The 18,437-nt window shown below is 48.5% G+C and overlaps 1 protein-coding gene across 1 annotated transcript in view; it reads right to left on the reverse strand.

The window, feature by feature from the left end:
• Window positions 1-18,437, reverse strand: part of dhrsx (dehydrogenase/reductase X-linked) — a 210,967-nt gene that overhangs the window by 37,502 nt on the left and 155,028 nt on the right. The window lies entirely within an intron of this gene.

Genomic DNA, 18,437 nt, shown 5'->3' on the forward strand with positions numbered 1-18,437 from the left:
TGGATAGGACAGGTTTGGAGGGATATGGACCGAACGCAGGCAGGTGAGACTAGTGTATCTGGGACATGGTTTGGGCAAGTAGGGCCGAAGGGCCGAAGGGCCTGTTTCCGGGCCTGTTTCTATGGCTGATTTCTCAGTGTTGCTCCTTTAGCAGCATCAAGTCAAGCAACGACAGCAAGTTCAGGTTGACAACGCACAGACAGATTACAAGGATGTTTAAATCAGACAGCTATTTCGTTCTGCCTAATGATGTAATACATAACAGTGCCATTAGCAAAAACTTACTGATAAATGAACGATCCACTCTGAACACCAGCCTTAACATTTCACAGATTCACCAGCACTTTGACATGCATCAACATTAGAGAGGTGTCAGCACCAAAGCTGCTGTATCACTGTCATATGCTGGATCATAGTGTAACAAGCCATCGCCCGAACAGGGAATGATCTATTGCCTTGTGACCCGTTACTGGATGTGGCCTTTGGAACAAGGCGCTAAAAAGTGTGTCGTCTAGGTATCTGCAACCTTCTCCTTGCGTATGGCGTGCGTGCACAGCCTAAAGTTGTAGATCAAGGGTGGACATCCAGGCCAGGGCAGCATCAGTTACTAGGTCCACACTATTATATCCTAAAATGTGATTTTGTAGAGAGTCCAAAAGTCGTGTACAAAGGTTGTTTTTATGAAGACATTACAGGTTTGGTGTACGTGCGAGTTTGATGCACTCTAACATAAAGTCATTCTTGCTGCTGTTGAACGAGGTTGTTGACTCGCGGCCTTGAGCTAAGTTTCTGCTGTTGTTGTAGGACACACCCCTTTAAATGATGACATTCTCTTCAGGCCAAACGCAGTCACGTGACCTGTTCTGGTGACGAGGGTTCGATCAGTAAGTGGCTTGACCACCAGGTGGCGCCACAATTTGCTTTATAAATGTTGCAATTCAATGAATCAATAGTGGATTCCAATGTTCACCAATGAAGCCAAACAGATTAGATGATATTATACATGAATACAATCAAGTCAAACTCAAAGTCAATAAGGCTAGGGTGGTGTTTAACATGCTCAGGAAGATCTGGAGCTCAAAACACTTCTCAATCATCACCAAAATACACATCTTTAACTCAAATGTGAAACCGGTGAAGCTGTATGGATCAGATACATGGAAAACAACAAAACACACTTGCTGCAAACAGGCTGCAAACATTCATTAACATCTGCCTTGGGAGAATACTTAACATCTGGTGGAGAGACAAGTTAAGCAATGTAGACCTGTGGAGAAGAACAAGCCAGGAGCTCATTGACTATCAAATTTGAAGGAGAAAATGGAGTTGGATTGGACTTGGACGCACCCTCAGGAAACCTGCCACAAACATCACCCGGCAAGCCTTGAAATGGAACCCCCAAGGAAAAAGGAAAAGAGGTGGCCCCAGTAACAGTTGGAGAAAAGGTGTCCAGACTGAAAAATCTGAGAGTGGGCTCAACTGGGGAGATCTCGAAAGAACTGCCAACAACCGAGTGAGGTGGAGGACATTTGTCAATGGCCTATGCTCCCTAGAGGAGCAAAGGGCTTAAGAAGAAGAAGAAGAAGAAGAATCTTTGCACGGTGGCCCATCATGAATAGCAATTACCTCCACATTTACCGGCAAGACGTTTCGTGAAAATAACCAGGGGCAATTGGAATGCTGTGGGCAGCGGTAGAGTTGCTGCCTTACAGCGCCAGAGACCCGGGTTCGATACTGACTACGGGTGCTTGTCTGTACGGAGTTTGTACGTTCTCCCCGTGACCCGCGTGGGTTTCTTCCGGGATTTCCAGTTTCCTCCCAGGTTTGTAGGTTGATTGGCTTGTTATAAATGTGAATTGTCCACGACGTGTGTAGGATAATGTTAGTGTGCGGGGATCACTGGTCGGTGTGGACTCGGTGGACATAGCTGAGACAGGGGTCCTAGTACTCTAAGAGGTACTCTAGGTACTCTCCTAGAGTATCACGCAGAGCCAGATGACCTCCATTACCTGCTTAAACTTTGAAGCCTACATTACTAATCTAAGATCGACCAAGCAAACAATGGTGGGTGTATGGAACGAGCTGCCAGAGGACGTAGTTGAGGCTGGGACTATCCCAACGTTTAAGAAACCGTCAGACAGGTACATGGATAGGGCAGGTTTGGAGGGATATGGACCAAACGCAGGCAGGTGGGACTAGTGTAGCTGGGACATTTTGGGTGGTGTGGGCATGTTGGTCTGAAGGGCCTGTTTCCACACTGTATCGCTATGATACAGAGGAGATTTGCTAGAGATACACACTGTTACAGATCAACAATGGTTAGAAACATAGAAACATAGAAAATAGGTGCAGGAGGAGGCCATTCAGCCCTACGAGTCAGCACCACCATTCATTGTGATCATGGCTGATCGTCCCCAATCAATAACCCGTGCCTGCCTTCTCCCCATATTCCTTGACTCTACTAGCCCCTAGAGCTCTATCTAACTCTCTCTTAAATCCATCCAGTGACTTGGCCTCCACTGCCCTCTGTGGCAGGGAATTCCATAAATTCACATCTCTCTGGGTGAAGAAGATTTTTCTCACCTCAGTCTTAAATGACCTCCCCTTTATTCTAAGACTGTGGCCCCTGGTTCTGGACTCGCCCAACATTGGGAACATTTTTCCTGCATCTAGCTTGTCCAGTCCTTTTATAATTTTATATGGTTCTATAAGATCCCCCTCATGCTTCTAAACTCCAGTGAATACAAGCCTAGTCTTTTCAATCTTTCCTCATATGACAGTCCCGCCATCCCAGGGATCAATCTCGTGAACCTATGCTGCACTGCCTCAATCACAAGGATGTCCTTCCTCAAATTAGGAGACCAAAACTGAACACAATAGTTTTGAAGCTGTCTAATGTCAAATAGCCCTCCCATTCCCTCATTCTCCATCCCTCCCCCACCTTAGTCATCTTGCTAGTTTCACTGTTTGCATCCCTTCATTATCACCTCTTCCACAACCAACAATGGACCATTGTGGGCTCCACCTTTGTTGAGTCATCGGTGCCAGCTGTGATTTGTTCTGTATCTTTTCATGCCTCTAGTTTCCCTCTCCCCTGACTCTCAGCCTGAGGAAGGATCTCGACACGAAACTTCACCTATTCCTTTTCTCCACAGATGCTGCCTGACCCGCTGAGTTACTCCTACTCTCTGAGTCTTTTTTGCAAACCAACATCAGCAGTTCCTTGTGCCAACGTTTACCCATTAGTTCATGGAACAAGAAGCATGAGAGAAGATAAGACACAAAATGCTGGAGTAACTCAGCGAAACAGGCAGCATCTCTGGAGAAAAGGAATGCATGACATTTTGGGTCGAGACACTTCTTCAGTCTGAAGGAGGGTCTCGCCCCGAAACATCACCCATTCTTTCGCTCCAGAGATGCTGCCTGTCCCGCCGAGTTAAGGGCCTGTCCCACCAGCATGCGGCGAGCGCGACCAAACGTGGTGGCTTGAGGCGTACGGCCTCGTGGGGCCGGTCCCACTTCCAACCGCGGAGCCGTCTGGAGTTGTGCGGGGCTGGTTCTGACATCATACTCAACAATCAGCTGGGCAGGAGGCGGGCCGACTGAATTTGGACGTCGGGCGGTTACGTCATCACGCAACGGCCTGCTGGGCGGTGACGTCATCGCGCAACGCCACGCGCTAGGCGTACGCCGCCAAGACGCTGCATACAGCGCCAAGACGCTGCGTACAGCGCCAAGACGCTGCATACGGCATCAATGCGGCTGCGGGCCGAAAGGCCGTTGCTGCGCGGAATTTTTGGACAGTGTCAGTTTTTCGGAGCCCCGGGCGATGTCGGGACCAGCCCCACACAACTCCATACGGCTCCGGCGATCGAAATGGGACCGGCCACGCGAGGCCGTATGGCTCAAGCGACCACGTTAGGTCGCGCTCGCCGCATGCAGTCGCATGCTGGTGCGACAGGCCCTTTACTCTGGCATTTTGTGCCTACCTTCCCTTATCTTAGGGAAGAGCCTATTAGTTACCATAACTAGGCAAATCACCGGCAGATGTTATCTACTGGGCAAATGGCCATAACGATTCACCATTAACATAGTAGTCAATCACAAACTCCCACTGGCAGCTTATTAACCGAGTCGATTATTTTGGGCAGTTCATCAACATGTGCTTTTCCACTACTTACCCATTTCTAAAGCTTTGCTGATTTCAGACAAGCAGGGTCATTATGCAGTTTGCAATGAGCGGATCGCACCTCGTTAATGAGCAATTACTTTTGTAATACGATACAGGAAGTGATTGCTAAATGTTAGGAGATGCAATGGTTGACTGGAGACTGGAGACAGTGTCCTTTTCGTTAAATACGAAGGCCAGTTTGCATCTTAATTTCACAGGCAAATCGCTTTAACTGCAACGGTTTTCGCAATAAATGGTGGCAAATGCGCATTGTTGTATAAGGAAAAATGCCGCGAGGTTGGTACACGTTCAACGTGCAACATTGACTGTCTTTCGTGGAGCAAGGAACTGCAGGTGTTTAAGAAGGAACTGCAGATGCTGGAAAATCGAAGGTACACAAAAATGCTGGAGAAACTCAGCGGGTGCAGCAACATCTATAGATGCTGCTGCACCCGCAGAGTTTCTCCAGCATTTTTGAGTACCAGGGAACTGCAGGTGCTGGTTTACACCGAAGATAGACACAAAATGCCGGAGTAACTCAGCGGGACAGGCGGCATCTCTGGACAGAAGGAATGGAGGTTGGAGGAGGTGCGAGTGAACCTCTGCCTAACCTGAAAAGGCTGTTGGGGTTCCTTGGACGGAGCCAAGGAACTGCGACACCTGTCCACACACCTCCTCCCTCGTCTCGGTACAAGGATCCCAACAGCTTTTTCAGGTGAGGCAGAGGTTCACCTGCACCTCCTCCAACCTCATCCACTGTCCCTGCTGTTCCAGGTGTGGACTCCACCGATGGACAGAGGGGGGTGGAGGGAGGGGACAGGTGTTGCTAGGACGACGGCCTTTGAGGCCAAGTTAAGACTACGCTCTTAAGAACTTTGAGGGCACAAGAAACACAAGGTCATAAGTGAATTCAATGTAGTTTTTATTTGTTTTGACGGGGTATGTGTTTAAAATCTATCCCCTGCACGGAGAACCCAACCTTTTCTCTGTCGGGTCTCCGTTGTCGTTGGGGCCTAGCACCGTGGAGTGGCCTCCAGCAGGAACGACCTAGGGCTCCAGTCGCGGAGCCTGCGGACCTACTCACCATCGCGGAGCTGGCCGAGTTCGGAGCGGGAGGAGCGGTGGTGGCGCGCTGCTGCGACCCGACCCCGGGGATTCGGAGGCTTACCGCAGGTCTGATGGACAGTGACACCGGGAGCCCGCTGGTTCCTGCTGGGAGACCGCTTTTCGGGGCTTCCGCAACGGCGACTTCACCCGCCCGAGTTGCGGGGTTGAAGAGTACCTGGAGCATGGTGAAATTCGGCGGCAGTGGCGACTATTTTTGTTGTCGTAGGTTGTCGCCAGGAGTCATAGGTGAATTCCATAACAACTAATCCCTGGCAGTCATGGAAAGAGTCGCCTAAGTGGGATGGCCCATTAGTGTTTACCCTCATTGAAGCACCACCACATGTTTGTCAATATATTGCCATCTATTTCATCCGATTGTCATTCAAAAACCCACTGGTTGCTATTGAGGGTGTGGGGCGTACATTCACGAGGTTAATTCCTGAGATGGCGGGACTATCATATGTTGAAAGAATGGAGCGACTGGGCATGTACACACTTTAGAAGGATGAGAGGATCTTATTGAAACATATAAGATTATTAAGGGATTGGACACGTTAGAGGCAGGAAACATGGTCCCGATGTTGGGGGAGTCCAGAACCAGGGGCCACAGTTTAAGAATAAGGGGTAAGCCATTTAGAACAGAGATGAGGAAGAACAAGGAGGATCTGTCGCGGATATCTTGTAAAGCCCCTGTCCCACGATGCGAGTTCACCCAAGAGCTCTCCTGAGTTAAAAAAAAATCAAACACGTGGTAAGTACTTAGAATGTCCGTAGCGGGTACGTAGGACCTCCTGGATGTCCCGTAGCGGCTTGTAATGTTAACGGCAGGTACTCGGGAAACACGGTAATAATGGCAGGTACTCGGGAAACTCTTGGGCAATTTTCACAGTGTTGAAAAAACTTCACGAGTTACCGCTTATCCAGAATACCTGCCGTTAGCATTACAAGCCGCTACGGGACATCCAGGAGGTCCTACGTACCCGCTACGTACTTACCATGAGTTTGATTATTTTTTTTTAACTCGGGAGAGCTCTTGGGTGAACTCGCATCGTGGGACAGGGGCTTAACTTCGTAAGCACCCTTTATGTAGCGACTATTTGCATACCTTATGTATGCAAGCAACAAATTTCACTGTGACTTCTCACATGTGACAATAAAGTATTAATTCATTCATTCATGGGATCTCGCGTAACATTTCCAGTAATAGGGGAGTCTAGACACAGAGAGCAAGCAGCCTCAGAACAATAGGACATGCCTTTAATGGAGTTGAGGAGGGATTTGTTTAGCCAGAGGGTGGCGAATCTGTGGTATGCATTGCCACAGATGACTGTGGTAGCAAGACATTGGGTGTTTTAAAGTGATGATTGACAGGTTCTTGAATAGTAAGGGTGTCAAAGGTTATGGGGAGAAGGCAGGAAAATTGAGTTTTGAGGGAAAAATAGATCATCGAATGATGGAGAAGACTCGAAGGGCTGAATGGCCTAATTCTGATCCTATGTAGTTTAAAGCCTGGACTGTCTCCCTCAGATGGTCACGTCGCACAGTTTATTTATTTATTTTATTTTTTTGACATCGGTTGGATTTACATTTACATTCAACCAAAAATAATTAACCTACAAACTAGTACGACTTTGGAGTGTGGGAGAAAACCAGAGCACCCGGTGAAAACCCACGTGGTCACAGGCAAAAAGGTACAAACTCCATATAGCCACCACCCGTAGTCAGGATCGAACCTGGGTCTCTGGAGCAGGAAGGCAGCAACTCTACCGCTGTGGCATTGGGCTGTCACTGTTTATTGTATGGAGTTCAATTGCTCAGCGATTCTCCTTAATTCTAGCTGGTGTACATGGGATCATTAAGGAGACAATTTGTATTAAGTAGGACAGCATTTATTTAATCAGTGATTTCTTTCAGTTCCGTTGCAGGCTATTAATCAAAGATTTCTCCTGCAAATCAAGGTCCAATATCATCGACATTCTCCAGTAATCTTTGATTTGCTCCTCTCTGACGAGCAGTTAAAACCGACACATGACAGGATGTACAGGACTGCAGACGTTACTGAAGAGATAATGAGCAATGTGAATGTCGGGAGAATATCAGTAATGAGGGAAGGCTGTGTTTGTCTTCTTTAGAAATGGGAAACTGAATGAAGCTTTCAATGAGTCATGCAGCGTGGAAACAGGCCCTTCGGCCCAACTTGCCCACACTGACCAACATATCTCATCTACACCAGTCCCACCTGCCTGCGTTTGGCCCATATCCCGCTAAACCTGCCCTATCCATGTGCCTGTCTAAATGTTTCTCAAACGTTGCGATAGCCCCTTGTGATGTATTAATTAATGAGGGAGTTAAACAGAACGGACACAAAGAACCTATATCCGATAATGCTGATGCAAATAGTCAGGTGTTGTGACTTTGCAGTTATCGATAGAAGGATTAGAGGGAAGATAAATAGAACTTATTTTCGCCTAGAAGGTGTAGGAATGAGGGTCTGAAGAAGTATCGCGACCCGAAATGTCACATATTCCTTTTCTCCAGAGGTCTGAGGAGGGGTCTCAACCCGAAACGTCACCTACTCCTTTTCACCAAAGATGCTGCCTGACCTAATGAGTTACTCCAGCATTTTGTCTCTATCTTCACCCACAGGGTGATGACCTCTGGTATTTAAGGAACTGCAGATGCTGGAAAATCGAAGGTAGACAAAAGAGCTGGAGAAACTTAGCAGGTGCAGCAGCATCTATGGAGCAAAGGAAATAGGCAACATTTCAGGCCAAAACCCTTCTTCAGACTGATTGAGGGTGGGGGGGAGAAGAAAGGAGAAAGAAGAGGAGGAGCCCGAGGGCTGAGGGAGAGCTGAGAAGGGGAGGAGACAGCAAGGACTACCGGAAATTGGCGAATTCAATGTTTATGCCACTAGGGTGCAGACTGCCCAAGCGGAATATGAGGTGCTGCTCCTCCAATTTCCGGTGGTGCTCACTCTGGCCATGGAGGAGACCCAGGACAGAGAGGTCGGATTCGGAATGGGAGGGGATGTTGAAGTGCTGAGCCGCTGGGAGGTCAGGTTGGTTAATGCGGACCGAGCGGAGGTGTTCGGCGAAACGATCGCCAAGCCTACGCTTGGTCTCACCTCAGGTATTCACTGGTTTAAAGAGAAACTCACAACACACTCGCAACTACCAGTCATTGAAAGTAGGCATGCAGGTGCAGCAGGCAGTGAAGAAAGCGAATGGTATGTTAGCATTCATAGCAAAAGGATTCGAGTATAGGAGCAGGGAGGTTCTACTGCAGTTGTACAGGGTCTTGGTGAGACCACACCTGGAGTATTGCGTACAGTTTTGGTCTCCAAATCTGAGGAAGGACATTATTGCCATAGAGGGAGTGCAGAGAAGGTTCACCATACTGATTCCTGGGATGTCAGGACTGTCTTATGAAGAAAGACTGGATAGACTCGGCTTGTACTCGCTAGAATTTAGGAGATTGAGAGGGGATCTTATAGAAACTTACAAAATTCTTAAGGGGTTGGACAGGCTAGATGCAGGAAGATTGTTCCCGATGTTGGGGAAGTCCAGGACAAGGGGTCACAGCTTAAGGATAAGGGGGAAATCCTTTAAAACCGAGATGAGAAAAACTTTTTTCACACAGAGAGTGGTGAATCTCTGGAACTCTCTGCCACAGAGGGTAGTTGAGGCCAGTTCATTGGCTATATTTAAGAGGGAGTTAAATGTGGGCCTTGTGGCTAAGGGGATCAGAGGGTATGGAGAGAAGGCAGGTACGGGATACTGAGTTGGATGATCAGCCATGATCATATTGAATGGTGGTGCAGGCTCGAAGGGCCGAATGGCCTACTCCTGCACCTAATTTCTATGTTTCTATGTTTCTAACCACATTGTTACAGACTAAAAGCTAGAAATGGGATTAAGAGGATAACCTTTTTTGTGTTGTGGGTTTTTACAATTTATATTAATCCTGGGAGATAATAGTTATCAGAATAACCACACCACTATTTGATGCATTATTTGATGTGCCGCATATTAGTTTCAATGGGAGAAAATAAACTGTACACGTTGGGAGGTCATGTTGCGGTTGTATAAGACGTCGGTGAGGCCGCATTTAGAGTATTGTGTTCAGCTGTGGGCTCCAAGCTATAGGAAAGATGTTGTTAAGGTGGAAAGGGTATAGAGAAGATTTACGAGGATGTTGCCAGGACTCGAAGGTCTGAGCTACAGGGAGAGGTAGAGTAGGCTGGGACTTTATTCCTTGGAGCGCAGGAGGATGAGGGTGATCTTATAGTGGTGTATAAAATCAGGAGAGTAATAGCTTGGGTAGACGCACAGAGTCTCTTGCCCAGAGTAGGTGAATCGAGGACCAGAGGACATAGGTGCAGGGGAAAAGATTTAATAGGAATCTGATGGGTTCCAACTGTCCCAACTTATAGGGTTGTACTGTGGTGCAGCAGTAGAGTTGCTGCTTCACAACGCCAGAGTTCAATCCTGACTCGGGTTCAATCCTGACTCTGGGCATTGTCTGTGTGGAGTTTGCACGCTCTCCCATGCGAGTTTTGTCCGGGTGATCCGGTTTCCTCTCATGCTCCAAAGATGTACAGGTTTGTAGGTTAATTGGTTTCTGTAAATGGTGGCCGATTGGGAAAAGGGGAGATGCAACGAGACCTGGGTGTCATGGTACACCAGTCATTGAACGTAGGCATGCAGATGCAGCAGGCAGTGAAGAAAGCGAATGGTGTGTTAGCATTCATAGCAAAAGGATTTGAGTATAGGAGCAGGTACGTTCTACTGCAGTTGTACAGGGTCTTGGTGAGACCACACCTGGAGTATTGCGTACAGTTTTGGTCTCCTAATCTGAGAAAATACATTCTTGCCATAAAGGGAGTACAGAGAAGGTTGACCAGACTGATTCCTGGGATGTCAGGACTTTCATATGAAGAAAGACTGGATAGACTCGGCTTGTACTCGCTAGAATTTAGAAGATTGAGGGGGGATCTTATAGAAACTTACAAAATTCTTAAGGGTACACAAAAAAGCTGGAGAAACTCAGTGGGTGCAGCAGCATCTATGGAGCGAAGGAAATAGGCAACGTTTCGGGCCAAAACCCTTCTTCAGACTGATTGGGGGTGGGGGGGGGGGGGCGGGGACAAGAAAGGAAAAAGGAGGAGGAGCCCGAAGGCTGGGGGATGGGAGGAGACAGCAGGGGGACTGAGGAAGGGGAGGAGACAGCAAGGACTAACAAAATTGGGAGAATTCGATGTTCATGCCCGCAGGATGCAGACTCCCCAAACGGAATATGAGGTGCTGTTCCTCCAATTTCCGGTGTTGCTCACTGTGGCCATGGAGGAGACCCAGGACAGAGAGGTCGGAGACGGAGTGGGAGGGGGAGTTGAAGTGCTGAGCCACCGGGAGGTCAGCTTGGTTATTGCGGACCGAGCGGAGGTGTTCGGCGAAACGATCGCCCAACCTCCGCTTGGTCTCACCGATATAGATCTGCTGACATCTAGAGCAGCGGATGCAATAGATGAGGTTGGAGGAGATGCAGGTAAACCTCTGTCACACCTGGAATGACTGCTTGGGTCCTTGAACGGAGTCGAGGGGGGAGGTAAAGGGACAAGTGTTGCATCTCTTGCGGTTGCAAGGGAAAGTGCCCGGGGAGGGGGTGGTACGAGAGGGATGGGAAGAATTGACAAGGGAGTTATGGAGGGAGCGGTCTTTGCGGAAGGCAGATATGGGGGGAGATGGGAAGATGTGGCGAGTGGTGGGGTCACGTTGGAGGTGGCAAAACTGACGGAGGATTACTTGTTGTATGTGACGGCTGGTGGGGTGAAAGGTGAGGACTAGGGGGACTCTGCCCTTGTTGCGAGTGGGGGGATGGGGAGAGAGAGCAGTGTTGCGGGGTATGGAAGAGACCCTGGTGCGAGCCTCATCTATGGTGGAGGAGGGGAACCCCCGTTCCCTGAATAATGAGGACATTTCTGATGTCCTGGTGTGGAACGCCTCATCCGTGAAGCAGATGCGGCGTAGACGGAGGAATTGGGAGTAGGGGATGGATTCCTTACAGGAAGCAGGGTGGGAAGAAGTGTAGTCCAGATAGCCATGGGAGTCAGTGGGTTTATAGTGGATGTCGGTCAGAAGTCTATCACCTGCAATGGAGATAGTGAGGTCAAGGAATGGTAGGGAAGTGTCGGAAATGGTCCAGGTGTATTTGAGTGCCGGATGGAAGTTATTGGTGAAGTGGATGAAGTCAGTCAGTTGTGTGTGGGTGCAGGAGGTGGCACCAAAGCAGTCGTCGATGTAGCGGAGGTAGAGGTCGGGGATGGGGCCCTGGTATGTATTGAACAAGGATTGCTCGACGTAACCGACAAATAGGCAGGCATAGCTGGGGCCCATGCGTGTGCCCATAGCTACGCCTTGTATTTGGAGGAAATGGGAGGAGTCGAACGTGAAGTTATTGAGGGGTTGTTCTTAAGTTCTTAAGGGGTTGGACAGGCTAGATGCAGGAAGATTGTTCCCGATGTTGGGGAAGTCCAGGACAAGGGGTCACAGTTTAAGGATAAAGGGGAAATCTTTTAGGACTGAGATGAGAAAAACATTTTTCACCCAGAAAGTGGTGAATCTCTGGAATTCTCTGCCACAGAAGGTAGTTGAGGCCAGTTCATTGGCTATATTTAAGAGGGAGTTAGATGTGGCCCTTGTGGCTAAAGGGATCAGGGGGTATGGAGAGAAGGCAGGTACAGGATACTGAGTTGGATGATCAGCCATGATCATATTGAATGGCGGTGCAGGCTCGAAGGGCCGAAAGGTCTACTCCTGCACCTATTTTCTATGTTTCTATGCCCCCAATGTGTAGGGTAGACCTAGTGTTGGTCGGTGTGGACTCAGTTGCCGAAGGGCCTGTTTCCATGCTGTATCTCTAAACCTCACACCAACGCCCACTACATCCTCATCCTGCCTTCTCTGACGAGTCGACAGGATCTTTTAAATCAAAATATAATTTAGTTGGAATATCTATGACTGCTACAGGAAATTTCTGGCCAGTAAGATGTTGCACAGCTGTGCAAATGGACTTTGTTTTGAGCCAGAACCTCACAGGCAGAAGGGAATTCACCTTCTTACTCTTTGTTCGAGAAGTCTGTGTCTGATTCATTTGCTGTTGGACTGCTGTTGGATGACATATACTCTCATTCTTCAAAAATTCAGCTCTGTAGTTCTGGATTTTTTGGATGATTTCAAAATGGCGCCCACTGTGGCATAAATCGCACCACATGTCACATTGCTGAGGAATTTGGCCCACATTTAGCCAACGTCTACAAGAGTTGTAGGCTGCACAGGTGGCGTAGTGATAGAGTTGCTGTCTTCCAGCAACAGAGACCCGGGTTCGATCCTGACTACGGGTGCTGTATGTATGGAGTTTGTATGTTCTCCCCGTGACCTGCGTGGGTTTACTCCTAGAAATCCGGTTTCCTCCCACACTCCAAAGACGTACAGATTTGTAGCTTAACTGGCATGGTATAAATGTAAAATTGTCCCTAGCGTGTGTAGGACAGTGTTAACGTGCGGGCATCACCGGATGGCGCAGACTTGGTGGGCCGAAGGGCCTGTTTCCGTGCTGTATCTCTAAACTAAATCAGATTAATCTGAAAGAATGATACGTTATGCACAGTGCATGGATCATGATGTCATTTGATACACATTGCTCATCATGACTGCTGTTTCCTTAAGTTCATAAGTTGGTAGGAGCAGAATTAGGCCATTCGGCCCATCGATTCAACTGTTCGATTCAATGCCCGAACGTTGTCAAGAGACACTCAGGGCGAGACAAATCCTGAAAATTTCCAGTAAGAGTTGCTATGCCAGAAAGATTCTGATTCAAAATTGCAGCCATGGTGAAAACGTATGTCCTCCCACACGGAATGCTGGCAGGCATTTGTCCAGTGACACGTGAAGTTTATTCACTTGAATTCAGAACCTGGCAGCCTGTGAAGATGAGTCCAGGCCTAAATAAAGATACAATCGACAAAGGTTCCTTCCTTGATGGGGCAGTTCATGTCAGGTAACAAGTGATCAAGATTAACGCAGAACTGGGGGGAAACACAGATGCTAGTTTAGTTTTAGTTTAGTTTAGTTTAGTTTAGAGATACAGCGCGGAAACAGGCCCTTCGGCCCGCCGAGTCCACGCTGACTGGCTATCCCCGCACACAAACTCTATCCTACATACACTAGGGACAATTTACAATTATACCGAGCCAATTAACCTACAAACCTGTACGTCTTTGGAGTGTGGGAGGAAACCGGAGATCCCGGAGAAAACCCACGCAGGTCACGGGGAGAACGTGCAAACTCCGTACAGACAGCACCCGTCGTCGGGATCGAACCCGGGTCTCAGGCGCTGCAAGCGCTGTAAAGCAGCAACTCTACCGCTGCGCCACCGTGCCTGCCAATAAATCTGACAACAGCTGTCTATAAAGCATGTGTTACTCGGACAGAATAGACAAGAGATTTCAAGGTCTGGACCCAAATCTGAACAACATTCCGCTTTTGGGATCAACAAGCTATCTGAATTCCAAGCACACAGCAAAGCTTTCTAAGAGGCAAATTAAAGCAAGCCATTCAACTTTTAAATTATAATCAAAAGTAATTTAATGGATGTCTCCTGCTACTTACCATTTGCTATGGTCTGAGCAGCAAATTCAGATGTGAGGGAAATCAATGCATGAAAGTTGAATGAAGTAGATGCTGGATTTTAACTCGGTGCCCATTAAATACATCCTTTATCATCAGGAGCCGATGTGAAGTTGGGCTCGTTTTCTTTTGAGAAATAATGTGGTTTATTTGAAATCAGTTTTGATTATTGTCACGTGTACCGAGGTACAGTGAAAAGCTTTTGTTGTATGCTAACCAGTCAGCAGAAAGACAACACATGATTCTTCTTCTTCTTAGGCCCCCTTCAGTCATGGCTGACCATGGGTGTCTCCAGGGTGCTATTCCCTATATGGAAGACGCCTGTGCGTGACTTTGTTTAACGTGGGGAGACTGGTGCACAGACAGCCACCCCACGGTCCTTGACAGATCTGGGTCAGGATCCAGTGGCATGGAGTCCAAGACGACCGGAGACCCTTTCCTGCTGCAGCCTTCATCCACCTTCCCAGCCGTTGTGACGCTCCACTAAGGTCAGCCATCGTCCTCCGCCTGTTCCACCGTTGAGGTCTTGGTTGGATTGCTCTTTGTCAGAGACCTCCACCTCGACCTTACCGCCATGGGTGGCCCTACCAGGAGCATCGCTCCAGACGGCATCGCTCTCAGGATCTCAGGATCAAACAAGCTTCTCCACCACGACAAGGTGACGATCCACGGAGAACACATGATTACAATTAAGATATTTACGGTGCATACACGATAAGGGAATAACGTTATGGTAAAATTAAGTTCAGGTAAAGGGTTGGCTTATCAAAGTCATGGATTTTCTAGACCTACTGCCTTTTTCCATCTTCTGCAAGTCTTTTCTCCTTTTATTTTACTGGGCGGCACGGTGGCGCAGCGGTAGAGTTCCTGCCTTCCAGCGCCAGAGGCCCAGGTACGATCCTGACCCACGGGTGCTTGTCTGTACGGAATTTGTACATTGTTCTCCCCGTGACCTGCGTGGGTTTTCTCCGGGTGCTCCGGTTAGGGATTCCCGGTAGGCAGCGCGGCTCTCGCCAGCAGCGGCCTCTGCAGTCCGTCTGCGTTTTTATTATTTCTTGTCTATGTTTTTATGTAGTTTTTGTTATTTTTGTTGGGGTATGTGTGTGGGGGGGTGGGGGTGGTGTGGGGGGGAGGGGGAAACTTTAAATCTCTCCCTGCACGGGAGACCCGACCTTTTCTTTGTCGGGTCTCCGTTGTCGCTGGGGCTGCAACGAGGAGCGGCCTCCAACAGGAAAACCGGGGACTCTGGTGCCGAACTCACCTCACCGTCGCGGAGCTGGCCGAGTCCAGAGCGGGTGGAGCTGTGGTGGACGCTGCTGCGGCCCGACCCCCGGAGATTCGGTGGCTGCAACTGCGGGTTTGGCGGACGGTAACACCGGGAGCCCGCGGGTCCCTGGAGGGAGACCGCTTTTCGGGGCTTCCGCAACGGCGACTTCTCCCGCCCGAGTTGCGGGGTTGAAGAGCTCCTGGAGCGGGGCCTTACACCATTGCCCCGCGCGGCTTGGAATGGCTGCGGGCTGCGAGCGCGCACCGGGGGCTCTAACACCAAGACCCGGTGCGCGAACTTGCATTACCCGGCGTGGTTTAATGGCCACGGGACAATTCGCCATCGCCCGCCGGGGGCTTTGACTTTGACTCTGACATGGGGGGGGAGAGTGCAGTGGAGAGATAAGTTTTTTTGGCCTTCCATCACAGCAATGTGATGGATGTTTATGTAAAATATGTTGTGTCTTGGGTCTATTTGTTGTAATGTATGGCTGCAGAAACGGCATTTCGTTTGGACCTCACGGGGTCCAAATGACAATAAAATTGAATTGTATAATTGTATTGTATTGTATTTCCTCCCACACTCCATAGACGTGCAGGTTTGTAGGTTAATTGGCTTGGGTAAATTGTAAATTCTCCCCAGTGTGTGTAGGATAGTGTTAGTGTGCGGGGATCGAAGGGCCTGTTTCTGCACTGTATATCCAAAGTAAAGAACTAAACTAGATTCACTTCTCTGTCGTATATCTGCATTGCCACTTTTGCTATTCCACAAACCTTTGCAGTGCCCTGAAGCTCACAAATGACACCTTGATTATCTCAGCTGTGGCTTGAATACAGATGGAGTCACAGGCTAACGTGCACACACTACCTCTCTCTGAATGCAATGTAACAGAGCTAGGCTATCCCCTTTATTCACGACGCAAGCGGTGCACAGCTTTGGGACTAGTTATCAGTCTGTACGCCCCTTTTTGCTGCTCATTCTTCTTATCAGAGTCATCGTCCATCTGGGCAGAATCCATCCAGCCTGCAGCATCAATACAAAATCCCACACTGTTGTTTCATGAGTATTAATCCTATAACATGAAGCTCATTTGTATTCACTGAGCGCCTGCCAGCCAGCTTAAGAGCTGTTCAGTTCCACTTCAAACAGGTAAAGAATGCACTGATGAGAATCTTCTGCAGCCACATTAGGAGTTTCTCCTCCTGGCAATTTCACAATTTCACAAGTTATAGGAGTAGAATTAGGCCATTCGGCCCATCGATTCCACTCCGCCATTCAATCATGGCTGATAGAAACATAGAAACAAAGAAAATAGGTGCAGGAGTAGGCCATTCGGCACTTCGAGCCTGCACCGCCATTCAATATGATCATGGCTGATCATCCAACTCAGTATCCTCCATACCCCCTGATCCTTTTAGCCACAAGGGCCACATCTAACTCCCTCTTAAATATAGCCAATGAACTGGCCTCAACTACCTATCTCTGATCTCTGCTCCCTGATCATATTTTCCTGCCTTCTCCCCATAACCCTTGACACCCGTTCTAATCAAGAATTTGTCTATCTCTGCCTTAAAAATATCCACTGACTTGGCCTCCACAGCCCTCTGTGGCAATGAGTTCCACAGATTCCAAAGATGGACAGATGGATTGTTTAGTTCAGTTTAGTTTAGTTTAGTTGAGAGATACAGCGCGGCAACAGGCCCTTCGGCCCACAGAGTCCGCGCCGACCAGCGATCCCACACACACTTAACACTATCTTACACACAAGGGACAATATGCCATTTCTTTGTAGTTCCACAGATTAACAACCCTCTAATTAAATAAGTTCCTCCTCACCTCCTTTCCGAAAGAGCGCCCTTTAATTCTGAGGCTGTGACCTCTGGTCCTGGACTCTCCCACCAGTGGAAACATCCTCTCCACATCCACTCTATCTATGCCTTTTGTTTAAGAAGGAACTGCAGATGCTGGAAAATCGAAGGTAGACATAAGTGCTGGAGAAGGGTTTCGGCCCGAAACGTCGCCTATTTCCTTCGCTCCATAGATGCTGCTGCACCCGCTGAGTTTCTCCAGCACTTTTGTCTACTATATATGCCTTTCATTATTCTGTAAGTTTCAATGAGGTCCCCCCTCAACCTTCTAAACTCCAGCGAGTAAAGGCCCAGTGCTGTCAAACGCTCATCATTGAAAAGCGGAAAGACAGTACAGGATTACAATCGAGCCATTTACAGTGCAGAGGTACATGATAAGGGAACAACGTTTAATGCAAGGTAAAGTCCGATCAAGGATAGTGCCAGGGTCACCAATGAGGTAGATAGTAGTTCAGGACTGCTCTCTGGTTGTGGTAGGATGGTTCAGTTGCCTGATAACAGCTGGGAAGAAACCGTCCCCGAATCTGGAGGTGTGCCATCCTTCCTGACCAGCATCACAGTGCATTGACAGCACTGCTGGAGTGTCAGACTGACATAGCTTGCCACGATTCATGAAGGCAGCTCTTCAACACCTTCTCAAGAGCAATTGGGAATGAGGTCGTGAGCGCTGATGATAGACAGAAAATGTGGAGTAACTCAACATCTCTGGGGAAAAGGAACAGGTTTCGCTGTAATTCAAGTTTGTGAAGGTATCTCAGTTAAAAAAAAAAGGTGTACCAATAGACAATAGGTGCAGGAGTAGGCCATTCGGCCCTTCAAGCCAGCACCGCCATTCAATGTGATCGTGGCTGATCATCCACAATCAGTACCCTGTTCCTGCCTTCTCCACATATCTCCTGACTCTGCTATCTTCAAGAGCCCTATCTGGCTCTCTGGAAAGTATCCAGAGAACCGGCCTCCACCGCCCTCTGAGGCAGAGAATTCCACAAATTCACAACTCTCTGTGTGGAAAGGTTTTTCCTCGTCTCCGTTCTAAATGGCTTACCCCTTATTCTTAAACTGTTGCCCCTGGTTCTGGACTCCCCCAACATCGGGAACATGTCTCCTGCCTCTGGCGTGTCCGATCCCCTAATAATCTTATATGTTTCAATAAGATCCCCTCTCATCCTAAACTCCAGAGTGTACAAGCCCAGCCGCTCCATTCTCTCAGCATATGACAGTCCCGCCATCCTGGCAATTAACCTTGTGAACCTACGCTGCACTCCCTCAATAGAAACATAGAAACATAGAAAATAGGTGCAGGAGGAGGCCATTCGGCCCTTCGAGCAAGCACCGCC

Source organism: Amblyraja radiata, chromosome 6 (assembly GCF_010909765.2).
Source record: "Amblyraja radiata isolate CabotCenter1 chromosome 6, sAmbRad1.1.pri, whole genome shotgun sequence".
In the NCBI taxonomy this organism is placed as follows: domain Eukaryota; kingdom Metazoa; phylum Chordata; class Chondrichthyes; order Rajiformes; family Rajidae; genus Amblyraja; species Amblyraja radiata.